This window comes from Lepidochelys kempii, chromosome 12, assembly GCF_965140265.1.
Source record: "Lepidochelys kempii isolate rLepKem1 chromosome 12, rLepKem1.hap2, whole genome shotgun sequence".
NCBI lineage: Eukaryota > Metazoa > Chordata > Testudines > Cheloniidae > Lepidochelys > Lepidochelys kempii.
Window position 1 is genome coordinate 21,905,779 of NC_133267.1, and position 18,224 is coordinate 21,924,002.

Here is an 18,224-nt window from a genome sequence, read left to right on the forward strand (position 1 = left end):
TCATAATACAATAATAGGGTATTCAAGGCCCTACGTACTCTGCAGCAAGGAATGAAGAGGCAGATCCTCAACTGGTGTAAATTGTCATAGCTCCAGTGCAGATCTAGGACAATTCATAGCATTCGAGGACCTTCCCACTGGATTCTGCACCAATCTGGTGGAAATTCTTTACATTTTGTGATAGTTTCAAATCCTTTTTTCAAATTCAGTTTTTTATTTAATTAAATATGAAAAAAGACAATCAATACAGTAGTCCCTGTGTTATTTTTACAAACAATCCTGTTTACTTTGTGCTATAATGCATTTTGAGTTCTCAATATGCCACTGACTGTTATCTTTCATTTTCAGAGTTCACATCTCTCAGGGAGATCATTTCAGGGTCCTACAGACTCAGGCAACATGTTGTTTGACATGTTCTAATTTAAATATAATCACACAACAGATCACTTTAATTTGGAAGCAACTGGTCAGATCCGGTCCCATTGAAGTCAGAGGCAGCTTTGTCCTTGACCAAGGACCGAGATTTGCCCCAATGTATATAATATAGGGCAAGGTGATTAGCTTCTGGGGTGAATAGAGTTGGCTCTGTCCCTGTCATCAACCTATGTCGGCTGATTTAAGAATGGAACTTGGAGCGGACAGCTAACCTGGATGCACTCATTGAGCAATGGCACAAACATGGGATTGTAAAGGGAACAGAAAAGAATAGTAAGTCTTGGGAGAACCCAAAGATCCCTCTCAAATTTTTAGATTGCTTTCAGAATGAGATGAAGAAGCTGTGAGATTGTTCTGAATATTGATATACTTTAGTAGCTCCTATTAGTTAAGGCCTGATGCTGTAGATATTATTTATTCATATCTTCCATTGACTTCAATGGGAGTTTTGCATATTGGAGGGCTGCAAGACTGGCTATATATATGTGTGTCTGAATTTCACATTGGCTTAATGTTTATTGAGACTCACTCGTCATTGTGATCCAAACAGGTGCTTCTAGGCTCATAAGAAGGCAGTTTTCTAAGATGCAGTCAGTACTATTTACCTGAGATGCCCTAGTGGCTCATTCACAGCTGTTCTGGTGTCACACGTAGCTATGCAATTTGGCAAGATTTTTAAACATACGTTGTGTAGCCAGCAGACTAAAACTTCTCCACCCATTTAGGCCTATTCCCAGTTTTCTGGTAAATCTATAGCAAATGTTTTACAAAAATGTATAATTCTTTACTTACATTAGGGGACGTAATAGCTCCCATGTAAATAATACCTATTTTGTTTGCCAAATTTCACCCCAGAGTAAACTGACTAGATCTAAACTGCACTCTGGTGACTGTGTGCCGCTCCAGAAACACAAAGTAGTCCTAAACCCAGTTTAGTCAGTCACTGGAGGATTCCTCCTATATGCAAATCCTTGAGTAGCAGAGAACTACTGTAGCTGTAGAAATCCTCACTCCACCTAGCTACATGGACAGTGGTGTGGGGCTGAGGGATGGGAGTGCAGCCAAGTGTACCTATCCCCTGGTGATACCCAGCTGCTAGAACAGCCCATTGATGCCACAAACAGCTTGTGTAGGTTCTGCAGCCTTCAGAGGGGTTAGATCAGCAGCTGAATGGCCTCTGAAACAGGGAGGCCCAATGGAGACCACTGCACTTCCTTCAACTGCAGCTGAGGGTCTGGCCCAGTATTTACAGCCAGGGTGTGCAAAGGAGATAAGAGGGATAGAATGGATATTTTACTCTTTAACTATAGTGGCACAAACAGTGCCAGTCTGATGTGTGCACACGTGTAGAACATCCATATGACCTTTGAATGTATTAACTGTCTTGAGTAAAATGAGAACACACTGAACATTTTGTTCAAAACTTGTACTGAACAGAAACTTTTTGGGTGGTTTAGAGAAGCTGAGTTAACTTTTTGTTACTTTACTACTATTATAATTATTGTTTATTTAAATCAAAGGAAATTATGAAACTAAACATTTGTCAGAAAGGATGATCAACACTGGGGAAAATGCTTACTAAGGATTTCCTTCTGTGTTCTCTTACAGCATTAATATTTTCCTTTTCTGAACTTTTCTTTTTTTGTGCTTCCTTCAAAGAGATTGATTTCACTGGGAAGAACAAACATATGCAAATAACACACTGACTGATATTCAGCTCTCTCCCCCGCACCAAAACACTGCCTCAGATAATTCTATATTGTTAGTCTGCTTTACATTTTGATCAGTTTTGATCCTTAGTCCTATAGGAAGCTCCTGGAGTACAGCTCTTGGCCTGGACTATGACCCGATGTGACACGACAGCACAGAAGTAGCTTTAACCCCGGTGTAATCTAATAGTTCAAGTTGCACAGATTTGTTTTTTCAGTGGAAATAATGGCTTCCTGTCACAAAACAGAGCCACAGATTACATGTCTGATAAATGGCTGTGGTGTTATTTTCTCCTGTAACACAACAATTAATAGTGGTTCTTCATATAATTTCATGGTTTAGATGAGACTTGACGAGAACATTAATAGATGCAGGCTCATCAGCATATGTTTCTAGTTTAAAAATCAAATGTTCTGTTGGTGTATCAAGAACAAATACTACTATATTGGTTACAATGATCTTTCATAGCTTTACCTTCAAAACACCATATTAAGACTGGTACCAATAAGGGCTGATGTGGTTTTTTTTCCTAGATTGATAATTATAATTGATAATCTGATTGGAAATAGGGTAATTTTGATTTTACGTGATATCCCCTATATCCTTACTGACAATCTCTAGAGCATATTTATGACAGTTATTTATCACCCAGCATTCCTAAATGTATATTGACTAGTCAATAGCTGCACAATGGAGATATGCAACTAATGTATCTATATTATTGAAGATTATTAAAAGTTCTATCGTCTGTACTTTTGCTTGTAAATTAATACTTCAGAATTGAACAGACAGACACTGGTAAGAAGTGGTTATCCTTAGCCCACCCAACCACCATACTTAAACTGCTGCATGTTACTAATGCCTAGCATTTACAATGAGATAATCATCACCTTGTAGTTCATTGGTGTGAATGCTGGTCAGATGGCCTGTATTTTATTAACAGAAGTAGGGTCACAAGTCAAATACATGCTTGGGGTCAATGAACAAATACAAAAGAAGATTAGAGGAACAAAGGAATGTGACTGAAGGGTTAAAATCCCACTGGGGGTTAATCTAGCAGAAATGTATCAAAGAATGTAAACGACCTTTTCTTTTGTTATTCATCATATGGGACCTAGTTCCTATATCCTGCTGATTTCAGTTGGATAGTACCCCATCTCCAAAAGCTGTCTTTTAATGAATTCATTACATATAGCTTTACAGAGGGGCTTGCAAAAAAAAAAACCAAAAAAAAACAGCTGACATGCCTAAAGATCTAGATTGTAAGAAATGTATTTCACATAACGTCCACAAAATGCAGACATCCGAGTTCATTTAAAAAAAAAATCTCTATAACACTATTTATTTTGGATTCCTTTTCTGCATCACAGGCTACAGCAGAGCTGGATCCAGGATGTAAAGTTTGGAACCAGATCGGAATCTGAACAACTCCAAAATTCTCAGGTGTTTAGATCCAGGCTACTAGTTCAGGCCTATCTCTTGAAACAAGTGAATAAATAAAACAAATACTTTATGATAGCATTATACTGTCACTAATTAGAGTTTGTTTAAGAAAAGCTGTCCTATTCCATTTCATAAGGAAATGACAGAAGGACGTAGGCAGCAACTTGTTGACTTGTTGTATTGTTGGGCAGCTCAGCAGGGTCAAAATGACAGCAGTTAAGACAACTGATAGGGTCTTTATCAAGCTTCTGCTGGCTTTCCCAGTTTTAGGGCTGTACTCTACACCTGCTATATATTTATCACTCTTGCTAATAGAAAAAGCAGAATATTCCCCTTCACATTGATGCACTTTTCTCAAATTATTTAAAAATCCCAGCCGTAAAAAAATCCCCATTCAGCCATTTCCAATATATTATACATATATCCATATAGCATAAAGCATATTCATGTAACTATATATGTGCAATATATACATTGCACATATATGGGTATTTAGGGAGTTTTTTGCATGTGCACTTTACATAGAAAACATATTGTACAATTATCACAATATCATTAAATCCCAGGTAGAAGAAGGGACTGGGAGTCAGGATGCCTAGTGTCTGTTTCTGACTCTGCCACTGCACTACTGTGCTATATTTTCTAAAGTCACTTCTGTGCCTCACTTTGCTGATCTGTAAATGAGTAATACCAATGTCACCGAATTGTATTGAATATCCATGGGCCCATTACTGTTCCCTTTGAAAGTAATGGGACTTTTTACCATTGATTTCAACATGAGCCAGAGCAGACCCAGAGATTATAATAATCTTGAATCTGTGATGAAAGGTACTACATACATACCAAATATGAAAGCATACTGAGGGGGGAGTAATTTGCAAGACAGTTATTTAAATGTGAATATTCATTTTATAACTGAGATTGAAGGTTTTCATTTTGTTACTTTACTGTAGAATTTTATTTTCACTTATAATATACCCCCGTCAGCTACCTATATAGTCAATCCCATAAAGTGCAGAGCACTTTGGCCTCATGCAACAAAGCACCAGTGTAATTTAAGTACATGAGATAATCCCACTGAAGTGTTTTGCTGGATCGGGGCCAGATACACAGCACCTTGCAGGATCAAACCCTCTATTGGGCTGCATGTGTAATTATTTTTGTGTTTGACAGAGGGGTCCTCTAACACAATATATATATATATACTGTGTCTGACTTAAGATGTGTAGCAAAATTATGTACACCCCCATAATGATTTTCTGTATGAAACAGGTCTTAGAAGTGGAAATTCTTCTTCAGCTATAGTGGCAGACTGTGTTTATGCATGGTCCAGATGTACAAGGCCTTGTTCCAAGCTACAGACTTCATACAAGTTGTTGTTCGGGGAAGGGAAGGGGTTGTGTGTATGTTTTTTGTAGTTAGCAAGTTTAAAATCACACATTATAGAAACTTTCTCTTAAGGGTATGATATTAATCTCCTCTGCCCTTAAAAATGCTTAATTCTGTGCACTATGTATTTTAATATTATTTAACCTAAAGGGGTTTTAGAAGACACTGATTATTGTACAATAGATTTAGAAATGCTAATAAAATAAGAATAGATATTAATACATAGAAAGCCTAGAAAAAAATTGCACAGTGCATATTTGTATTAACATGCAAATAATCATTTTAAAAAACCTTTAGTTTAGGGCTCCTTCCATAATTTATCCCTCAACTTGTTGATTAGCTAATGCAGAATACAGGCCACTAAAATCTGAGGTGCCGGAGTCTTAATGCTTAATTTGGTAAGAAAAACACTCTAAAAGATTTCAGGTTTTAATATTGTGGTCAAAATGTAAAAGAAATAGCACTTCAGGAAATATAATCTATTACCTTTGCATCTGCGTTATGTGGAAGAGACATAACATACACTTTGGACAGCAGTTTTGAGATGCATAGAGGTCTGCATAATGCTAGCATTTTGTATGACCCTTTAAAGGCTGGTGGATAAGAATTTTAATGTGGTGCCCACTATATTAATTGGGGTTCTTCTAGTAAATTAATCACTCAAATAAAATGGAAGGAATGTTTTTGATCTGCAATAGAAACGGAGCCAAAGTAAGCTTGCTCATCCTAACCTTGGCAGGAAAGAAATGAACTTTAACATAAGAACATAAGAATGGCCATAATGGGTCGGACCAAAGGTCCATCCAGCCCAGGATCCTGTCTACCGACAGTGGCCAATGCCAGGTGCTCCAGAGGGAGTGAACCTAACAGGTAATGATCAAGTGATCTCTCTCCTGCCATCCAACTCCACCATCTAACAAACAGAGGCTAGGGACACCATTCCTTACCCGTCCTGGCTAATAGCCATTAATGGACTTAACCTCCAGGAATTTATCCAGTTCTCTTTTAAATCCTGTTATAGTCCTAGCCTTCACAACCTCCTCAGGCAAGGAGTTCCACAGGTTGACTGTGCGCTGTGTGAAGAAGAACTTCCTTTTATTTGTTTTAAACCTGCTGCCCATTAATTTCATTTGGTGGCCCCCAGTTCTTATATTATGGGAACAAGTAAATAACTTTTCCTTATTTGCTTTCTCTACATCACTCATGATTTTATATAGCTCTTTCATATCCCCCCTTAGTCTCCTCTTTTCCAAGCTGAAAAGTCCTAGCCTCTTTAAACTTTCCTCCTATGGGACCCATTCCAAACCCCTAATAATTTTAGTTGCCCTTTTTTGAACCTTTTCTAATGCCAGTATATCTTTTTTGAGATGAGGGGACCATATCTGTATGCAGTGTTCAAGATGTGGGCGTACCATGGATTTATATAAGGGCAATAAAATATTCTCCGTCTTACTCTCTATCCCTTTTTTAATGATTCCTAACATCCCGTTTGCTTTTTAACTGCCGCCGCACACTGCATGGACGTCTTCAGAGAGCTATCCACGATGACTCCAAGATCTTTCTCCTGATTAGTTGTAGCTAAATTAGCTCCCATCATATTGTATGTATAATTGATCTAACTTTGATCTAACATATTGCAAGGTAGGTTGTATCCCAATGGCAATTTGGCAATTCTTTAACAGTGCAGCTCCAAAATAACAAGAATGGTTCTTAGAGTGGCTAATCTAATTGCTACTACTTTAAGTTTTACTGTGTCTGACTTACTGTGTTGAATCTAGGGAATTGCAGCATTTCTTGACTATTTTCTCCCGTATAAGTGGGGCAAACTTTGCTTTTCTTTACACTGGTATAAACGGGAGCAGAATTTGGCTGTAATCTCTCTCCGTTTGCGCAAATCATCAGGCCTGACTAGAGGGTGTTGTGGAGCTACATCACCTCCAGGGGAGCACAGAAATGCACAAGCTTTAGGGTTGCCAGTTTTGGTTGGACATATTTCTGGTGGTTTCATCCCATGACAATCTTTAAATGAAGTTTAATCTTTAATTCCTAGAGATTCCAGGACAATCCTGGAGGGTTGGCAACCCTATTCTACACCCCTGGCTGGCACAGTGAGGGTGGAGCCATTGCTCTGTTTACTTTGTGCCTTCTTACCCCAATTGGGGTGTTATGTACCTTCTGGGGAGCAATTAAGAAGCAGTATCTGTGCTCCACAGAGCGCAAGGACTGTAATTCTGTCTGTCCTTTATGTGGGCCACACAAGAGCTCCTTTCTCCCTCCCCCAGCACCGCAGACCTCCATACATGCTAGGCGGAATCTAACCCTAAGTGATATACAAAGTTAAGTTTCAGATTGGGTAACAATCCTTAACTTCAAACCTAAGACAATGGGACTTGAGGATGGTCAGTGCTTCAAAGACCTCTCACAGAATTGGATGTGATATCAGCTTAATGCTGGCTTCTTCGTAAAAGCTTACCTTGGTAAGTTTAATGCATGGAGAGGTGCATGGAATACAGTAGATCAAAACTTGCATGTTTTTATTGTTAAACATAAAACCCTAAGGTCAGAATCTAGAATTCCTGCAGTCAACCACTCTGACTCAAAAAACACATCAATGTATTTGCTAAATGGAAACCTTACTCACATCACATCTTATCATAATGTCACAAAACCATAAAATTACAAATCAGTTTAAAGACAAAATACATGACAGCAAAATATAAGTACACAAAAACTACATTAAATATCAGTCTTCATTTGTCCTTACCACTTCAACTTACCTCTCAGTTCAGGACTACTCACTGCAGGGCGCAGCTTGATATCGTCTAAGCTCCATTTTAGAGTGGACTGAAATATAAATGACAGTTCGCCCTACACATGAACATAGACAACTGTATAAAATATTTAAATAAAGACAGAAAAGAACAGAAGAAACCAACAGAGCCTTTGGCAGACCCAGCCTTTGGGAATTTAGCAGCTTGAGATTCATTGCAAATTTCATCTTTAATGTTATTTTTAGTTCAATATTTTGTAGCACTCAGAAGTAAATCTTTGTGTGCTGTCTCTCTTCCTGCTTGTGCTGCTTCCTTTTCTGATATTTTATAGTTTTTACAGAAACCTAATATATTTTCAATAAAATGGATTTGCGATGTGTTTTGTGTTATTTGTTAGAGTTGTCCTATTTCTTGGTCCATCTCAAGGAAAACCATTGCCTTGTTGCTTTTTTAAGTGTCACCTATTGATTGTGATAGTTGACTACATGGGTACAGACCCTAAAACTAGTGCTTATTCAACCCCAATCTGTGTAACATTAAATTCCCTTACATTTATTTTTACTTCTTGGGAGATTTTAATTCTGGTTTTGGTACACCACCCCTTCCTGTTCCCCCAGTTATTCCCCCAAATATTGAAAGAAACCGTGATTTCCAGAGGAGTTTTTATGTTAGCCTGAAACCTGTTCATTGTTTCTTTATAAAGCATTCAGATCAGAACGATATAAAATAATTTGGATATGGAGCATTGTTCATAGGATATACGGATGGCCGCTGTCTGCAGGGAAGTGGCGAACATTCGCTGCACCTCACAAACCCACTCCTACCCCCTGCATGCTTGGAGACAGGCCTGTGAAGTGGTGGATAGGGAACAGGAGGTATCTTCCTGCACTATACCTTGCAAACCAGGCAGAAATTCTGTAAGGTGTTCATGGAAATTAGAGGTCTATTAACTGCCTCTGGATTCCCTTTCCTGTTGCTATTGCTAAAGCTAATTGCTCCTCCCTGAGCTAGCTGCTAGGGGAAGGCAGCCACAACAGAGCAGCCCAGATACAGGTACCATCCATGCAGATATTTCTTGCCTCCATCTTGGGGCACAGATCCCTGCAAACTAGAGGTGGATATTTTTGCTTTGTGTCCACTCTGGATATAAAGCCAATCTATCTAGACATTAAGTACGTATATGGTCCCCATTACCACAAAGTATCTGACAATATGAATGTATTTATCCTCACAGTACCCCTGTGAAGTAGGGAAGGACTTATCCCCATTTTACACCTGGAGAACCAAGCTACTAAAGGCTCAGGGCATGTCTACTCTGCAATAAAAGACCTGTAGCTGGCATGTCTACACTTATCTCCGGAGTGATCAATCCAGTGGGAGTCGATTTATCGTGTCCAGTGAAGACGCGATAAATCGACCGCCGAGCGCTCTCCCATCAACTCCGGTATTCCACCGGAGCAAGAAGTGTATGTGGAGTAGACGGGGGAGCAACAGCAGTCAACCTACCACAGTGAAGTCACTGTGGTAAGTAGCTCTAAGTGTGTCGACTTCAGCTATGCTATTTTCGTAGCTGAAGTTGCATAACTGAGACCGACTTAGCTGGCCCCACTCCCCCCCATGTAGAGCACTCTCATTTCTCTAAAATTGCAATGTACGTGTTCGGGCAGACTTCATGAGGAGGGAGGGTCCCAGAACCTGGGTTCCAGCTCAAGCATCTACACTGCAATTTTAGAGCCCAGCAACTGAGCCTTTTGAGCCCACGTAGGCGACCTATGCTGTGCTGCAGGTCTTTTATCGCAGTATAGATGTAACCTCAGTGACTTATGCAAAGTCACATAGGAAACCTGTGGCAGAGCAGAACCTAGGTCTCCCAAGTCCCATGCTAGCAACCTAACCACTAGGCAGGGCTCTCTGCAGGAAACACTGCAAAATGAGCCCCTCCAAGGTAGAGGCAATCTGTTCCATTAGCATTATTATTAATCAACATTTGGGCCACATGGAGTTTTAGAGAGAGAATAAAGATTTGCTTCATGCCCTGAGGAGTTTACAATAAAGGTGTGATTGGGCAGGACACATGGAGAGGATCAGCTGAGGGAGAAGCAAAGAGTTTGATGCTAAATAAGGCAATAAGAATGCTTGTTTTTGCGGGCTGGACATCACATTAGTTTCTTTGTTTAATTAATTCAGATGTTGCATGGGGCAGGTCTACACTTAAGAAGCTGCCACTGTAGCTCTTACATGAAGATGCTCCTGCACCAACGGGAGAGCTTCTCCCATCAGCATAGTTAATCCATCTCCTCGAGAGGCAGGAGAAGCTCTCCCATCAACAAAGCAATGTCCACCCGTGGGGTTAGGTCGGTATAACTACATTGCTCGAGGGCGTGGATTTTTCATACCCTTGAGCGATGTAGTTATATTGATATAGGCCTATAGTGTAGACCTGGCCTTAGTCAGAGTCACTGCTGGAGACTGTGTGGACATTTTCTGAGGAGAGATTTGAAGTAGGAGTGCCTGGCCATTGGATTTTAAAATTACAGTAGGCTTTTTTCCCCCCTCAAACATTCCTCCCTTATTGAAAATCCCACCAATTTTTTGAATTTTTAAAACCTCCCTATTTCAGAGACTTTCAATTTTAAATTAAATACAAAGACAGTTTTAAAATTACAGTAACGATCATACATGAGCCACAAAAACCAAGTGGATTTGGAGTTCAGAACATTTTCCCTAGAATTCATCTCTTGCTGCAGCATTGTGCACCAGGAACTTAGCTTCCATAAAAGAAAATGTTTCTAAACCTTAGGTGTGCTGACAATCTCAAAAATTCAAACCAAATGTAAACCAATGCAGTGTCAGCTTACCTGACTCTGCAGAGAACCTGAAACGTAGCTCTGAGAGTTGTGAACTGTCCCTTAAATCTCAATCAAGTCCCATGGACTCTGCAACGTTAAGCCTGCTGAATGTGTCATTTTTCCAAGATGCTAGGGAATTCAATGTTTTTACAGTGGAATTTGCCATTGTGCTGCACTTGCAGCCAGGCACCTGGCATTTTGTTTTCTCTCTCTACCCTGTCAGGACCTGCCTCCGGCTGCCTCTTGCTCTGCAGATTTCCCCAGTATGTGGAGTTAATTGAACTATAGGGCCTCTTCCATGCATTGTTACATGATGCTAGGCAGCAGGGAGCCATGGAGCCAAAGATGGAATCAAGTTAATAGCAAGGAAATGAGGGGAGCCAGAAGCATAGGCTGGAGAGCTGGGCTAACAGGTGGGGAGATGAGCTGCTGAAGCCAGCTACAAAAGTAAAACTTCCGAGCAGCTCTAGACAGTTCAACTGAGGCCCAGGGAATGGAGCTGGGCCACACACAGAGCACAGCCAGGAAAAAAGAGTAGCATAAAAATAATCACCAATGAATTCTACGTCAATGAGTATTTTCAGCTCTGAGCCCTAGTTGTCTGTGTTTTCGTGGGAGTGGGAGATGGATGTTTCACGGAGATAGAATGAATTAACATTGACACCGAATACAGAAGCTGTTGAAAAAGAATTTGGTCTCATTGTGCCATGGAATATTGTTTATGGGTCTCAGAATAGTGAGTGAGTTTTGTGTGTTCATATTGCATGTGTTATTACACTTCAGGACAACAGAGTGGGCTAAATCTAGTGCTGACTGAAGTCAATGGGATTTCCATGGGATGTAAGTCAGCCACAAATTTTGTCCCATGTGTTAAAGATATTCATGACATTAAGAGGGTCAGAGTATCCAATTCCTGTTAAAGTCAATGGGACCTGAGCATAGACCAAGAGCAGAATTTGGTCCTTAGCTCAGAATTCTATCTCCTTGCCTTTGTGGGAGTTTGATGAAGTTTTTTTAAGAGACAGAATTATACCAGCCTTCTTTAGTTAGCCCAAGATGTGCATAACAGTTGTGGGAAAGGAGAGCCTCACTACCTTTTCCATTAACAAATACTACTGTCGATTAGTATCATCAACTTCACCACTAGATTGATGGTCAATAAGAAGAGCGCGGGAGGAGGTGTTGGAGTGCACAACCCATTAAGTAGGGTAAGCAAGGCTTGATGTTTCTGGTAAAGATGGAAAGGGATGGCACCAGTGTAGCGAAGAGTAGAATTTGGCCCACTGCAACAGAGTTATGGCTCCTCGTAGAACCTTAATTCGGAGTTCTGCGATTGTCAAACTATTTTTATTTTAAACCACAACAAATACAAGAATTATTGCAGCCAATTCCAAGTGCTGTAGTGCTTGAGGGGGTTGGGATGGGGATGAGGGGTTGAAGCAGGAGGAAAAAAAGAGTAAGAGATGTTAAGGGAAGAAGCTGAGTTTTGCAGATATTTTCCAAACCTCGTTAAACTGGAGTTCAGGTGGGGAACTTCCAGAAAAATCAATACAAGCTGGAAACATTTGAATGCTGAAATGTGCTGTGCATTTTTATCCCTGCTCATCCACCTTCTTATTTTTCCTGCATTCTTGTGCCCTCACCTATTACTCCTCTTGCTTCCTGAGCCAACCAAGATTTGAAAATGAACCTGCTGCTGTGAAACCTAGAGCTTTCAGAAACACCTGGCCAGTTAACCCAGTTATACTCTACATCTAATGACAACCAGGAGCAGCAATTTGACTCAAGTCACGTCAACAATATTCTGCCAAAAACTGCCATTTCCCGCCCCAGGTTATGGAGCTGTGGGACATTTGCCAGAGAAATGTAATAAAATGTAGGAAATGACACACACAAATAAAATTCACTTACCTAAAAGCTATGCATGTCTTGTCTTGCTTTTTTTCCTCTCCATTTCTTTGCTTCCATCTCTTATCTCTCCCCTCACTTCATTTCCTTCTCCACTTTCTCCATATTCCCTCATCTGTTCTAGTTTCTCTTTCCTTTGCTGTCCCTCTTTACATTTATCATTCTATTTTTTGCTGAAAATGAATAATCCCCTCTTATTTCTTCCCTTATAGGCCAGAGTAGTGCATAATTTTTGTTGTGCTCTCTCTTCCTCCCACCTCTACTTCCTCTTCACCCCCGCGTTGTTTTTTCTAGCCATCCTCTTCTTGTTTGTCTCTGCAGAGCAATCACTCCTCCATTGTCAGTATTATTGCAATCCTGTTTCAGCCACTCGGTTCCCATGTTTTATTTTGTTCTACAGAACTCCTCTGATTTGCGTGCTCAGTAGTTCAGCCTGATATGACCCCAAACACCTTGTGCATTTGTTGTGGTTTTGAAGTTTTAAAATGGGACAGGAACATTCTAAATGTGTGAGGCGTTATTGAGCACTTCAGGCTGAAAGCCTCAAGGGACAGAGCCATGGCTATGTGTTGAGGACAGAATCTAGGGGAGGGGCATGGCATGGAGTGGACCAGAGCAATACTCCACTCTAGAAAAAAAATGTCTGTGTTTCTCCAGCTTCACTATGACTAAGCTGTCTGTTCGAGTGTATTTGTTTGGTTTCTAAAGGTGAAAAACATGAATGTTGCTGTGGAACCCTGTGAGCAGAGTCCATGCCCATGGAAGGTCCTCACAGGATCAGACCCTAACACTGATTATAGTATTTTATTATCATGACGTATTCCCACTGTCAACAGCACGACACATTAGTAATAGTGCTTGCTGTTTGAGCTTACACTTGGTTACATTTTCCTGGTATTTTAAACCGCTCTGAAGAATTGCCAATTGATCCAAAAAGCTAAGTGTAGTGCTGTAATTACTGTATGATATGATTGGACTACTTCAGCCACTACAAGGAAGGGAATATTGTGAATATGTCATCGGAGGCAGTCTGCACACTAGGCTAGCCAGCTAATGTGCTGGGTTTCAATAGTGGCTTCACAGTTTTCTGTTTAAAGGTACAGTAAAGTGCACCCATGTGTTAACAGCGTCCTTAAAATTTGAATATGCTGTACAATGTACAACACATTTTTAATTTATCCTTTGGCTCATCCTTTCCTATTCTTCACTGGTAAGTGAAAGCTTTAAAGGGGAAATATCCATATCCTTTCTTGCTGTTGGGGATAACATAGTGAGCGAGACGGAAACAGTAGTAACCCTAGCATACTTTTCTTATGCTACATATTGAGAGATTGACAGATTAGGCCCACAGCAAATGCGTGGGAGACAGGTAGATAATCTGCCTAGTCACTAACTCAGAATTTTCTGCTGTAAACATTATTCTAGATATAATCTGCTTTTGTTCTTAATACTTTTTTAACAGCACAATTACCCTTGCCATATCATTTGGACTGGATTAATCTTTTTTAATGCATGAGTCACCTTTTTGAAATATCCACAGTTCAAGCAGCAAAAATCATTTCCGTTTTGGGGGTCTCTATTTACATAAATTACTACAGCATTTCTATGGCTTCTGTGAAAGTATCACACAATATGCTTTTTTTGTTAACATGTGCATAATTTCCACTTTTATGTTGTTCATTAAAGCTCTAGTATTTTCTCTGCCAATGGATGTAGAATACCAGCTGGAAAGCTAAAAAATGAATGAAAGTCAGGCAAAAAATGTAGGATTCACAACATGAAATTTGTTGCATTTATGGGAAACAGACACATACTTAGAAAAATTTGAACTCATCAACTGGGCTATAATAATCACCGTATCCTCCATTTACATGGGTTGTAGCTGCAGTATTAACTATGCATTTAATCAGAGCAGCTGTTATTTCCCTATCAGATTCATCTATATATATGCATAGGCTACAGCCTATTAAGGTACTGTAGATACACATGCATACATGCATGCTTTACATAAATGCATATTCACAAATATAAATACTGTAGGAAAATATTGAAGAAGAGCTCTGTGTAGCTCGAAAGTTTGTCTCTTTCATCAACAGAAGTTGATCTAATAAAACATATTACCTCATCCCCCCTTGTGTCTCTAGAATATATATACATATGACTAGCAGTAGGATCTTGGTGAGTATCAAGTACTCAATTCCCTCCCTACATGTATGCCGGAGGTAGAGATCAAACAAGTCTGATTAGTCAATGCCAGATGAATGTGATATATACAATAATAAGATATTGTACAATAATAGCTGGCTCTGTGTAATCACTGTGACTACATCCAAATAAAAAGTTGTGTGTGTGTGTGTTTACAACCACTCTGCTTTAGTGGCTTCTGTCTTGTTTGTCAGGTGTAGTTCTGAGAAATGTGCAAGCATAACATAAGGGGAGTTTTCTATGTGTTTAAGTACAAGTAGAGATTTCCTTTTATCAACTCTCCGGGCATATAAGGAGTCCTCTCCTAAGTGGCTAGTACACTTGATGGCCAATTGTTAGTTGAAAACAGTTTTCTTACCTGTTAATACAAGCTGATACAAACAATCAAGTTGTGTTCCTGTCCTCTGCCCAATCAGCACGAAGAGATTTTCACAACCAGCTCCACCCCTTTCTGAACACCTTACGGCCAGGTTTGATAGTATACCAACTCTTAAATCAATGAATAAATTAGATTAGCCTGCCCTATATCTCTATCTCTAGACCAATAGTCCCCAAACTTTTTATGTCACCTCCCCACTTACCAGTAATGTAATCTGTCCACATCCCACCCAGGAGCTGGGGCCAAGGCTGGGGCCAGAGCTGCAGATGGGGCCACAGCCAGGGCCTTGGCTGCGGGTCAGAGCTGGGGGCACAGCAGGGCTCGGTTGCGCTCACTCCCTGGCCCCCATGAGGGCTGGCCTGGGCCCTGCCACCCCCCAAAAAATTCCTCCGTGCCCCCCATGGGGGGTGCACCCTGCAGTTTGGGGACCACTGCTCTAGACTCTCTGCCCAGAGAGGGTGATTGGGTGGGCAACTATTGTCATGTCACAGAAAACAATTTTACATATAAGAAAAATGTATTTTTACTGGCTTGCCATTGTTACAGATGGAGAGATCTGACATCCCTAGCCCTAGAGAGGGAAAACTAATGGCTGGGCTAGTGAAAAAAGGGAAGGCTATAGGGGCAGGAAGAGTGTGGCTAGAACCAGATCCCCTCTCCTCAAGAAGAGCAGCCATAAGGCATGGAAGGAAGACTGCTCTAAGCACTTGTTGCCCAAATGCTACATCAGTTGATGTAGTCAGATCCATGCTGGCTGCTGTATATCAAGTGGACAGAACTTGAAGGCGGGAACTCCTAAGTTGTAATGCTGGCTCTGACATCAAAGTCCAGCGTGGCCTTTGGCCGACACTTAACCTCTGCCTCAGCTTCCCCGTCTGTGAAATGGGGGATGATACTTATTTATTTTAAAGGGGTGTTGTGACTGGAATGAATTTGTTAACATTTGTGAAGTACACTTAAGACAAAATGCCATCTTTAAGGACAGCAGGCACGTTAGTGGGTAAATAACACTATAGACACAACAAGTATTATTGATGAGAATGAGTTTGGGGAAATAAATATTTTATCCTGCCAAGCCCCTCTCCTGATTTTGCCAGTGAAGTTGAGGGGAAGGACAACAGCTCTGTCCTCTCCATTTTTGTATAGACTTGCCTATCTAGATGTGTTGACTGGCTTTTCAGAGCCCTTCTTCTCTCTCCATCTGTTCCCACCTGGTTTGTGAGGCACACATATCTTATGTCTTGGAGTAAAAAGTGGAAAAGAGTTCCCATGCCTAGATCTGAACACCATAAATTACTTTCAAGGTACCATAACTATTCCCTGAACTTATGTACAGAGTTTTTAGCAAATGTTTTCATGAACACTTAATATAGTAACTGACCCCTTCCTGACCCCCTGCCCTTGAAGGCATTGTGTATTTCATGGTGAATTTTCGTGTACTTTTCGAAAACTGGTGACATCCATGCACACCACAGACTCAAAGGCAAGATCTGAAGGCACTTTCAGTCTTAGGCCAGAGGCTCCAGCATGTGGTTCTCAGCATTCAATCAGACTGATAGTAATGAAATGCTCATTATTAAGGCAAAAAAGAGTGGAAATTCTTAACTGTAGGAAAATGTAGTGTCAAGAGTTGTGCGAAACTTGAATGTTTTTGCTCACCTGGGTTCCTATCCCCCTGAGTTTGTTTGAACAAACCTCAAAACACTGCCAAAAACATCAAGTTTCTCCTAAGTTCATTACAAAAGTTCTATACGATCCAGATATTCTTCGAAGCAGTGGTCCACTGCTCAGAATAGGAGGGTGTCAGTAAAATGTTGCCCCATGGGATTAATCAAATGTATCATTGGGTGATGCCACGTCTTTCTCTGCTCCCGTCCCCTTTCAAAGAAGGCAATAAAGTCTTTTGTTTGTTGGTGTTTCAGGTTTGGGCTTATCCCGCAACTTGGATCTTATGTGGTATCAAGTGGTTTCATTGGAGCTCTTCTGAGTTGCCACAAGTTCTCACTCTCTGCTCAATAGCTTTTCCTGTAAGGATGAAAGGATAGAAACCCTTCAATCCCCCACCAATTGTCACCTATCTGGATAAACCTGATATGTTCCCACACTCTATTTTCCAGTGGCCGGATCTACAACACTGCATTTCACCTCTCTGCTACAGTACTCCTATCCTGTTAAACACGGGGCAGCTTTTTTGTGCTGTGAGCCCTTCAAAAATGGCCAGTGCTTTTTCTGGACTTCCCCACACTAATCATTCCCCTGCTCATTTCCAATGTTAGGACATAAGTGCATCTTTAAAGACAGTCATGGAATACTCCAAGAGGCCCTTCTTGTATGGTTGAGTACTGCAGACTTTTAGAGGCCCTCTAGCCAGCAGGGCTTTGGTACTCTCCTCCATTTCACCTTTGTGGTAGTTCTGGACACTTTCCCTTGGCTCTCACACATAGCCAAGCAGCTGTCTTTTGGAGTCTCATCATCAGCTGCTTCACCATTTGCACTCAGGCAAAATGTTTAGCCTCATACTCAGGCTCCTTGCTTGATGCTGCGCATACCTCTCTTCCTGCCCTGTTGTTGCCACTGGATCATCACCCCACACCTTTTTTCAGTGACTATTACAGCCCAGACAGGCAGCTTTGCCTGGCTTTTTCCACATGCCTCCAGGGCTGCCCAGAGGGTGAGGGGAAAGGGGCAGTTTGTCCTGAGCCCCTCACTTGAGAGGTCCACCAGACTGAGTGCCTTGGGACTTGGCATGCAGGTTCATAGCACTACTCAGTTTGGCCTGGCTGCCCCTCCACTGCAATGCCTGGAGAGGGGAGATAGGCCCAACCCCATGGGACAAGAGCCACCGCTGAAGGGTGAGTGTGGCTTGCTCTCCTAGGGACCTCCCCTCAGTGATAATTTTTTTGGAAGGGTGGGGGACCTCAATTTCGAAATTTTGCCCCAGGCTTCTAGAAACCTCTCTGCAGCCCTGTGTGCCTCCATTGGCTCCCTTGCTCAACTTCTTCTGCAGTTCACTTACACCACTTCTACTGCTTCCTGCTCTGAGGAGGTGTTTCTTCTCCTCTATGATCCTAGCCTTTCTCAGACCTGAGGCATCCATCCACTTACTGCTGCTTCTCCTTCTTCAGCCTCCCCAAC